At 36.3% G+C, this 11,646-nt stretch overlaps 1 pseudogene; it reads left to right on the top strand.

Annotated features, from left to right (window-relative positions):
• Positions 1-11,646, top strand: part of LOC103747105 — a 20,048-nt pseudogene that overhangs the window by 965 nt on the left and 7,437 nt on the right.

The raw sequence follows: 11,646 nt of genomic DNA, 5'->3' as shown, positions 1-11,646 counted from the left end.
TTCATTCAATTATGTGTTTGTGTTTTCTTGAACTCCACTCATAAGGCTATTACTGTCCTCTTTAAGTTCACTGAGATATTTACACCCTTTAAACTTCTTGAATTTTTATAATTATGATGATTCTCTTAAATTTTGTGTTGTGCAGCTCATTAAGGCAATTATTATTGGCCATTTACATAGGACTAATAAGTGTTTGTTTTGGAGTTTGTGGAGGATATATTGTCTTGGACTTTCATATTGTCTGTGCTTTTGCAATACGGCCTCGGTATGTGAAAATTTTCACCGTATATGTGCAAAGTTTAATAATCATGCCTTTCTCAATTAAGTGGATATTTGGTTCTGGTTTTACTATTGCCCAAGTTTATTGATCTCAGATCATGTATGAAGAGTTATAGATACTCAGTTTTGATTTTTGATTGCAGAGACAGAGGTGATTCCAATTTGGTGATAAATCAGAAATCATGGAAGTGATACTCCTGACTGGATATGCCTGGACTGATTCACATATGGCACAATTTCATTATGCCTTGAAGCATGGGGATAGCATCATGGGGTAGTGATGTCCTGGGGGCATCAACAGGCTGGATCAGTACAGAATCTACCAAATCTGAGCTTGGAATGGGATTATGGGAACAGCAGCATGGGAAGGCGTAGTTCTGAGGAACTCACTAGACTTGGCTTGCTCTTGTTCTTAATTTCTGATTCAGTTGTCTCTTTTCATTTCTGCCTTTATGTCACACTTTTTAAATGATTTAACTTTATCAATTTGAAACTGAGGAGTCATTGGTGGTTGATAGTTTCTGTGGGAGAAAGAGTCACTCTTTGGGGGGATATAGGCCACTAATAGGATTGCCATGCTCCTGAGGAAAGCCTTATAACTATGTACATATGGAAAGTGACAACAGGGTATAGTGAGTTAAGTTTTAAAAAGCCATGAAGTTGGAAGAGGGACATGTTACGTCAGATAAGGGGGCAATTGGCAGGGCTAATAGGGTATATATTTCATTGTATATATGCATAAAATTCTTAGAATGCTGAAATTTTGAATAAATTAAATTTCAGGGATTTAAAAGAACTGTGCAATGCCCTTCATAAATGACTAAGAATTAATCTTAATTTTACATTATTTTCTCAAACTCATGAGATAATTAAAGCATGGGAAAGGAAACATGAAGAGCAGAATACGTGTGTAATATAGAAAGGAATCCAAAGGACAGACTTACGACATCAGGGACTGATGCCCATCTGTATATATGCTTCTAACAGAAAATTGTATACTATTAAAGAATTCAGAGGTTACCTACATCTACTCATGAAAACTCAGTTAAAGCCAACACAATTGATCCAGACGCTATATAGAAAGAAGGATTTAACAGTATGTTCTATGGATATCATATACATAATTCAGAACTCAAAATAAATTAATATCAATATAGCCTTGAAACAAACATCTTTGCCTAAATTGTTTGGGAGGTGGGTACAGGATGCCATGGTTTTCTGTCTGGTTTTACTGTTTGACAGAACCTGAGAAGGAACACAACTACAGCTGAACTCTGTTTTGTGCTCTATGCATGGCAGATTCCAAAGTAAGCAGTCTGGCAAATAATATGTCCCATTCTTCAGCAAGAAAATTTTTTTAAGTTTTTGCTTGCTTTTCTTAAAATCTCCTAATCATGAAAGAACTAATTTACTATACTTTCCTTTCTGTTTGTTTTATTTTATTTTGTTGGCCTTTGATATTTGTTCACCTTTTTATGTTATCTTCAAGAAGCTCATTTCACCTTCAAGGAGAGATACTGTCTTACAGGAAAAGGATGGAAAAAATTTTCCAAGCAAATGACCCTAAGAAGCAAGCAGGCGTTGCAATTTTAATAGCTGACAAAGAGATGAAAAGGTTTTCTTTCTTGATCCGTTGCAACAGCCTGTGTCATTTGACAGGTTAGTTGTTGCCACTGATATTTAGCATTCTTTTTGGAAATGTGTATTGTATATTGTCATTTTGATTTCTTTATGTTGTGGTCTTATTTTGTGTTTGCAAATTCATGAGTGCCACAGTCATCCCATGCCATTAAGACATTTCTACCTCTTCTCCCACAGCGTTCCCTAAGTCTTGGAGGGATGATGTTGATGTACCAAATTATTGCTGAACACAAAGCAGTCACTTGTTCTCATCACCTTAATTATCCATAATTCTTTCAATTAACAACCATTGACTGAAAAAGAAATTTCTTTGATGTGGGCCCAGAACTCTCCTAGTCTCAAAGCATGACCAAGGAGATTCTTAAGTCCTTGGTGTTCTTCCTAACCTCAGAATGTGGCATTAAGCTTAGTAAATTTGTATTATATATCTGTATCCACTTTGATTTATGTTGTTGCTGTGAATTCTGTTTGTGCTCTCCTCTCAGTACTGTTCATGGGATTGAGCTCAGTTTCATAAAATAAACTTTGTTAAGATGGACTACAATCCAATAACCATGGGTATTTTAATGACTCATTCTCTGCTATTTTACATTGCCTGGGGAGATATGAACAAACCTTCCTTCATCAGATAGGGCACAAGTGACAGATCAAAGAAATACATCAACTCAAGTGCAACATGGTAAATCCATAGTTTTATAGGTTCACCTTAAGTTATGCAAATCGATGGGTGGAATCCTGGTGCATTAATGGGGCAATGAATTTATTCTTCCTGGAATCCTGCCTTGTAATGTAGAACTTCACAGAACTTCTGAACAGACACAGACATGTAGGTCTCTAAGTCTGTGTGCTTTCTGCCATTTGGGTCCATTGTGCAATTCTTTTATGAATGAGAATAAGAACACTCTAGGGGACCCTCTTTCACCCCATTTTAGTGTAGGCCAAATCTATGGGCATATGGTTTCTTACTTTAATTAAGAGACAAAATGACCTACAATAACAGTATATGAAGACACTTTGCAGACATTTATAGAGAGGTACCATCTTTGAAATACTCTGGAAAATAATTTTTTTTGCCCTTTATATGTTCAGAATGTAACATTATCAGAAATCCTCAGAAAATAAACTAAAGTAATGAAAAACACCATCAAACCAAGAAAAAAAAATATCTATTTCATTGGGCTTTTGAAAATGAAAGAAATTGCACACTCTATGTTATTTATTTTTCTTTTTAAAATATTTTTATTGAATTTTTGTGTATTTTGTATATCTTAATCATATTTAAAACATGTCCTCTATATATACTTCCCATCACTCCACAGGACTTCATGTATTCTGTCATATATGTTAAGGATTATCTAGTCAAGTTTGTGTACCTAGATGCCCCTCAGTGTGAGTTATGGTGGGTTGTCCTTTACATGTGAGTTTCCTTTACATGTGAGTTGTTTTTCTCTTGCTGATTTCAGTATTGTCTCTTTGTTCTGGACATTAATTGCTTTTACTATGATACATACTGGGGAGTTTCTGTTCTGTTCCTGTCTAATTGGTAAACTGTGTGCTTCATGTACCTGTACAGGTATGTCTGTCCTTCACTTAGGGAAGTTTTCTTCTAAAATCCTGCTCAATGCCACTGACCTGGGATTCTTCTCCATCCTTCAAATGTACGATACAATAATTTGAACTTTTCATGCTGTCCCTCATTTCCTACATATTCCATTCTGCAAGTATTTTTTAATTTTTCATATTCATTGCTTGAACGATCTAATTCTTCAACTTTATCAGTTAGTCTTGTTATTCTTTTTTCCATATCATTCATTCTGTTCTTGAGAGTTTCCCCCTATTGTTTCAAATTGCCTTATTGAGTTATCCAATTTCATCTTTATTTCATCCTGAGTTTTCTTTCAATATTCGGATCTGTTGTGAATTCACTTTTCAAATCTTAAATTGTTTTTGACATTTCATTTTCCTGTATATTTGTATTTTCTTGAACTTCATTAAATGTTTATGTGTGTCATCTTTGAGTTGAGTTCTTGTTTGTGTATTCTTTAAATCAATTGACTTTTTATCATAATTGTGATTGTTCTTTTAAATTCTATATCCTGAGTTTCCTCTAGGTAGTTCTCAATGTAAATCACTTTGACAGGACTAATGGCATTTGTTGGGGCTATATCATTTTGGTGTTTCATATTAATTTTCTGTTGTGATATGGGCATGTGAATTTCTTTTGCTCCTTGTGATTCTGATGTTGAACGTTTTCAGACATTTGTTGAGTTGAAATTTGACTCTGTATTTTTGATGCAGTTTCATTGCTTTCCTTTGGGGTATGAACAATTAGTTGTTCTGGGCTTCAAGTTCTATCTTTTGATGTTATATTAAGCAACCAGATCATTTAAGGCAGGCTACCTGGGATGTCTCCAGGAGGCAAAGGATCCCTGGCTATTCAGGTATCCTTTGGCATCACAGGGGGATGGGTACAAGCCCCAAAGGAAATGGATGAGATGAGTATGTGTTGGGCTTTACTTGCCAGCAGGTAGCCTTAATTATTTTTCTTATTGAACCCTTGTCAGTTTGATACCCAAACAACTTTAATCCATAATTTACACTGGGTCCCTAAAGGCTCATGTTCATCTCATCAAGCAAAATGCATTTAATTCATCTTTAAGACTCCCCCAAATGGAGGCTGCAGACATGGCTCAGCAGTTAAGAACCCTGGTTATTCTTGCAGAAGACCCAGGTTCGAATGCCAGGACACACATGGCAGCTAACAACTGTCTGTAACTCCAATCCATGGGATCTGAAAGTCTCTTCTGACCTCTGTGGGCACTGCACAACACAGGTGCACTTACCTACATGTAGGCAACACACACATACACATTAAATAAAAATAATAAATAAAATTAAAAAAAAGAATCCCCCAAATCTCAAAAACTCTACCATTCCTCAGAGCTCAAGTATAAGACTCTCTTCTGATAATCAAACTAATCTGTTAGATATGAAAACCTATAAAATAAAAAAGGAATCACTGATACACTACCAATGTACAGTTGCACTGAATTAGCATCCCCATTCCAAAAGGGAAAAATTAAAGTACTGCAAGGAAAGGCAAGACTGAAGAGTAAAATATAGCAGGACAACACAAAACCCTTCAGCTCCATATCTAGCATCTGGGACTTGTTAGTAGCATCTTTTGACCTCTACTGAACTTGGATAAACCCACAGCTCCACTAATGCTATCTGAAATAAACATGGCCTTGCTCTTGGACTGGCTGTACACTATGACTTCAGCTTTCTTGGAATACAACTCACGATCCTGATATCTCCAGTATCTTACAGTCTCCTCTGAAACTTATTTTTTACCTTCACAGCTTCATGTAAAGGCCTCTTAGGGCCTCCTTGAAAGAAAATTCCAACATCACACATAGTACCTGACTTCATTGACTTCCTTTAACCTGGGTACAAGCTTCTGTGGCACAATAACTCTTGCATTATTCATGCTAGTAAGGCTAGCATCAAATGGGTAGTGCTTCAAAGCTATTCTGTCAGTTTGAAATGGAGTCTGGTCGCATCAGCCGTGTATATAGTGTAGCTAATGTGACTTAGAGCTGAAACCTCAGAAAATGCTTCTTTGAGTGACTTTTGAGCAAATATCTTTCTCAGTAAACTCAGTCTTATCTCCCTATTCTTTTAAAATTAAAAAATGTTTTATTTTTAGTGTATGAGTGTATTGCCTGTATATATGTAAATTCACCCATGTCATCCAATGCCTGTGGAAAGCCAGAAGAGTGTCAGATTCCCAGAACCTGGAGTTATGAACGGTTGCTAGCTGATATGCTGTGTGCTGGAAATCAAACCCAACCCTCTTCAAGAGTACTCAGTGCTCCTTACTGCCGAGTCTTATGTCTAGACCCAAATCTTCCTCCTTTTGAATATGTTTCCACTTTTATGTACTTTAACATTTGATGAATGTACTTTTTCCTTCAATGTACCATTCGCCTGTGGAAAGCCAGAAGAGTGTCAGATTCCCAGAACCTGGAGTTATGAACTGTTGCTAGCTGACATGCTGTGTGCTGGAAATCAAACCCAACCCTCTTCAAGAGGACTCAGTGCTCCTTACCGCCGAGTCTTATGTCTAGACCCAAATATTCCTCCTTTTGAATATGTTTCCACTTTTATGTACTTTAATATTTGATGAATGTACTTTTTCCTTCAGTGTACCATTCATACTGTCTTACTGCAAAGTATGTGGCTTCTCCTTAATTGAGTGAATCCCTTTAGCATATGTACGTTCTCTGCAGCTTTTTTTCTCCAAAAATACAAACTTTCTCATGGCCTCTTCTTCATTAACCTTCACAAAATTCTCCATCTTCTGATATTGGTTTCTCGTTATAAAATCCAATAAAAATACTGATCACTAACTATGCCACTGCCTTAAACATTCTGCTTTATGGAACTTTTCTCTATCAAACAACTTACTTAGTCCATCAATTTTGTATTCAGACTTCAGCTTTTCAGTATCCATAAAAATTATAGCAAAATTATTTCTGAATGTTGTTAGAGAGTTACCAATAGAGTCTTAGTTCTGGTCTACAATCTCATGAGGTGATTCTTCACTGTCTGAATTTCTTTTGACATTTTGGTCTTCCCAGATTCTACCATACTGGCCTACTATGCTTCACTCAAAATTATAGAGCTTTTCTAGTCCAAAGTTCGTAACTCTTCCACAATTCTTCTACAAGATAGTTCCAAGGGAGTGTTAACAGTGAGTTAAGACCTGAATAAAACAAAGTCTGACCTTACCCCTTGTGACTGACAGATTTGTACATGTAACATATAATCTACATTTCCTTGTTGTAATCAGTCTCTGACTGTCAGAGTCAAATTGTAATATTGGATCTACTGAAACCTACAATCTTCATACTCAGATGGGTACGGAAAAACTGTAGATATTTTATTTGCCAACTTCTAATGTTATATGAGCTATGTGGATGACACTGTTCTTAATACCTATTAAAAATTTTTGCATAGCAAATTACAATACTATGAAAATATCTTGTATGTTTTAAAATGCTGAATCTAACATATAATTTAAAATTTTACTTACATAATCCTCATAAATATTTGGGAACTAAGAAAATGTTAGAAATTAAAAGGTAAAAGAATCAGTACAAACTTGTGAAGCTGCAAAGTAGCAGTTCTGGGTTCAGATGCAGGTTTTGATCACAGGGAATGGTACTATCAGTCCCTGTGCTATGTTGCCTTATGCTATTAAATGGTTTCTCAAAGTTTTCCATCTTTATTTTCATCCTAGGAATTAATTTGTTTTTTGATATTTTTAAGTATTAAACAGGATGTTAACAATTCTCTTTTTAAGTGTCTCTAATATATGACCTCAACTGGGGTAAGGGGAGAGAGACAATAGGTGAGACAAAGAAAGGAAAGATATTCTGATTGATCTGGAATACTGAAAATACACAGGATGTTCTCTCTGGGGTCCACACAGGTGCTCCAGCACAAAATTCTTTCCTCGTGTCCGTTTCTGTATTTTAATTGGATATTACTAACAAGTTCTTTGGCAATCATCAACTGCGTAAAATACCACGGGGCATCTTGCCATCACTGCCCAATAAGGACTGGGTTCCCAGAGCTTTAGTTAGTGCCTCATGACGATGCCCACATTATAGATAAAAGAGAGAACATGACCCTTCAATTTTTAAAACAGAAATGGTGTTTTGTTCATCAGAAGACTTCCTAAAATCTTTTGTAGAAAGGAATATTTGAATGAACCATCTGTAAGAACATGACTTGGAAAAGTTAGAAAGAGAAATCTTAATCCTCATTTTTCATTTGGATGAACCATCTATATCACATTAACTTGGAATAGTACAGAAGATTTTCCTCCTCATATTTGGATTATGAATTGAACAAAGACTCAGAGTGGATATTTTATGACCATGGTTTTTGCCTTGATTTACAATGCATTTTTCTTTACTTCTCTTGATTTACAATGTACTTCACTGAAAAGTCTTGCTTCAGTTTGAAATATTATTTTTTAATTACTTATTTAATAACCATATAATTAGAAGAAGGATTTCATTACAACAGCATTGACATATTCAATAAAAATTGCCAGAGCTAAGATGCATTTCCTTCAAAATTGGCTGTAAATTTTTAGGTTTACAGTTGAATTGATACAGTTATACAATATTGTACTTTGTATGACCCCCTATAAGACATAAAATTAAATGACATGTTAAACTTTAAAAAAGATCTCCATTTCATTATTAAAATACAGCTTCATACAGGAAAATTCATTTTTAATACAATTGACACTACGATTAGATGTGTTTCTAATCTCTATATATCTGATTATTACTAGTCGCAGTCAGTTAACTTCTGAGCTTCTTGGCATATGAGCATCGATATAAAGTCATCAGGTAGATTTCAGTGGTAATGTCTTTCACATCTACTAATTACCAAAGAGCAAACTTTTAGGCTTTGAAGAATTAATTTTTTTCTTTTTTATTTATTTATACACCCATTTCCTAGTTAGCACCATCCCATAGCCTCCCTCCCCCCACTAGAGCCCTTATACTCTGATATCCCTGCTACTGTCTGCTGTGTTGTTGGCACCCCCAGCCATTCCCCACTACTTGCCCTTCTGGTGAATTTAGTCAGCCTATCTAGAGGTCTTTGTTATAGGATGGTCAGCTGTTCTTCATGTAGCAGTAACCTGTTGTGTATATTCCTCTGTATAGGATTGGGGTCTGCTGTTCATTTTCCCACTTCTATGCTGGGTTACTATCTGGGAATCCCTTTGGCCAACCTGGCCATTAACTTAAAAGAAGGTATCGCTTGTCTGGCATTTATGCTTGTTATGTAGCCTTTAGCTATACATGTGGACTCTTATGAAATTATGTTGGCCCATTTAATCTTTGGTTATACTTTCCTTTTGGGTATTTAAGGCCATACAGTTGGTCCAGATAAAACCGATTCATTTTTACTCTTAAGGTCATTTGAGGATGTCACATGTGACCTGTTCCTCAGGGGTCACATGGCTTGGGAGGAGCCCCTGGCTCATTTTTTTACCAGTTCCACCTATGTGAAGATAAGTCAAAGGTCCTGCTCGACAATGGTTGGCTTTGCTAGGAAGCATGGAGGAAATGATTCATCTGTGTTGATCCTCCTTTTGATAGACTGGACACTGGTTCAAGTCCATCTGGTGGGATCTCCTTGGCCTCCTTGATCAAGAGGACCTGTGACCCACCACCATTATAGGACATTTTCAGAGATGCTCATGGTCCCCTGGAACTAGTCGACCTAGGAGGGCAAGGAGCAAAAAGCGTCCTTTATGTCGCTCTGAATAAATTATAATAGAACTCAAAGTATGTCTGTTAAACACACAAGAAGGTTAGCTCCACCAGTCTGGTATTTTTAATTACTGTGTGTCATGTAGCTAAATCTTGGGGAAAGATCAGTTTTTCTCAGATAAAACTTACCTGGACATATATTTCTTGATCTGCTAAGTATAATTTATCAGTAGGTTGTAGGAGTAATATGATTCTCTCTGGTTTCAAAACTACATAGAGATTGTTTATCTCTCACATTGTCTCACCCCTCCATCATAGTTTTCCCACTTAAGGTGCCCCCATTTCCTCCCTTTCTCCCTTAGTAATACCCTTCTCCTACAGTTCTACTTCTCTTGAGCTCCTACTTTCCCCTTATGCCCTAGGTTCCATGTATACCCTTCCCTCCCCATTCCCTTAAACTAACCCAATTTTATCCATATCTCCCTTATGAAGGCCTGTTTCCTACTGTTCTTGCCTTTCAGGTTCTTTCTTTTCCTTTACCTCCCTGTTTCCTTTCCATTATCCTGGTTCCTGTAGTTATGTCTGGTTGCGTACTTATTTATCAGAGTCTGGTGTTAGGATCCACATATGAGGGAGAACATATGTCAATTTTTTTTTTCTGAGTCTGTGTTACTTCACTTAGTATAACAGTTTCTAGTTCCATCCATTTACCTGCAAATTTCATGATTTCATCTTTCTTTACTGCTGAGTAAAATTCCATTTTATAAATGAACCACATTTTCATTATCCAGTCATTAATTGAGGTACACTTAGGTTTCTTCCATCTCTTAGCTATTGTGAAAAGAGCAGCAAAAAACATGGATGTACAAGTGTCTCTGCAATAGGATGAGTTCTTTGGGTATATGCCAAGAAGTGCTATAAATGGGTCAAACAGAAGGTTCATTTGTAGTTTTTTAAGAGTTCTCAACACTGCTTTCCATAGGGTTTGAATCAGTTTGCAGTCCCACCAGCAGTGGATGAGTGTTCCCTTTCCCCACATCTTCTCCAACATTTGGTATCTCATGTTTTCTTGATCTTACCCAGTCTGGCTGGCTGGGGTAAGATCAAATCTTAAAGTGGTTTTCATTTGCATTTCCCTAATTATTAGTGATGTTGAACATCTTTTAAGAATTTTCATAGACATTTTTCCTTCTTCTTTGAGAACTCTCTGTTCAGCTCCTTAGTCCATCTTTTAATTGGGTTGCTTCTTGTCATGGTTCTCTATTTTTTGCTTTCATTATAAATTAGGGTTATTAAACCTCTGTCAGATGTGTCACTGGAGAAGATTTTCTCCAGTTCTGTGGGGTTCTTGCTTACTTCCTTTGATGTACAGAAGCTTTTTAGTTTAATGAGGTCCCATTTGTTAATTGTTGCCCTTGTTTCCTGAGCAATTGATGTCCAGATTAGAAAATCCTTTCCTTATCTTGTAGGTTTTTCCCAGTACTTTCTTCTAATAGTTTCAGGGTTTCAGGCTTTACATTGAGGTCTTTGAGCCCTTTGGAAATGACTTTTGTGCAGGGTGAAAGATAGGGGTTTAGTTTCATTCTTCTAAAAGTGGAGATCCAGCTTTGGCAGCACCATTTGCTGAACATGATGTCTTTCCTTCAGTTAATGTTCTTGGCCCCTTTGTCAAATATCAGGTGGCTGAAATTGCATTTGCTCATAATTGGGCCTTCAATTTTTGATTGGCATTGCATTGAATCTATATATGACTCTTGGTAGGATGGTCATTTTCACAATATTAATTCTTCCAATCCATGAACGTGGGAGGTCCTTCCGTCTTCTGATGTCTTCCTCAATCTCTTTCTTTAAAGATTTAAAATTTTAATTGTAGACCTCTTAATGTCTTTTGGTCAGGTTTACTCTGAGATATTTTATATTTTTGCAGCTATTGTGAATGAAAGTGTTTCCATGTGCTCTTTCTCTGATTGCTTGTTATTGCTACATAGAAAGGCTATAGACTTTTGTAAGTTAATTTTGTAACCTGACACTTTACTGAATGTGTTAATAATTTCTAGGAGTTTGCGCATGGAATTTTTGGCATCCCTTAGATATAATATCATACCAATGGGATTTGATCTCTTCTTTCCCAATTATTACTCCTTTAATTTCCTTCTCTTGTCTTATTGCTCTTGCAAGAGTTTCAAATATTATGTTAAAGAGAAGTGGGGATAGTGGAGAACCTTGGCTGGTTCCTACTTTCAGTGGGAATGCTTCCAGTTTTCTCCATTTAGAATGATGTGGACTGTGTGTTTGTTATATATGGCTTTAATTATGTTGAGGTATGTTCTTTCCAGTCCAATTCTCTCTAGGACTTTGAACATAAATGCATGTTGAATTTTGTCAAAGGCTTTCTCTGCATCTATTGAGATGACCATGTGTT

This window comes from Nannospalax galili, unplaced genomic scaffold (assembly GCF_000622305.1).
Source record: "Nannospalax galili isolate Female #2095 unplaced genomic scaffold, S.galili_v1.0 scaffold1725, whole genome shotgun sequence".
NCBI classification, from domain to species: Eukaryota; Metazoa; Chordata; class Mammalia; order Rodentia; family Spalacidae; genus Nannospalax; species Nannospalax galili.
This window is presented reverse-complemented; position numbering and strand designations above follow the sequence as displayed.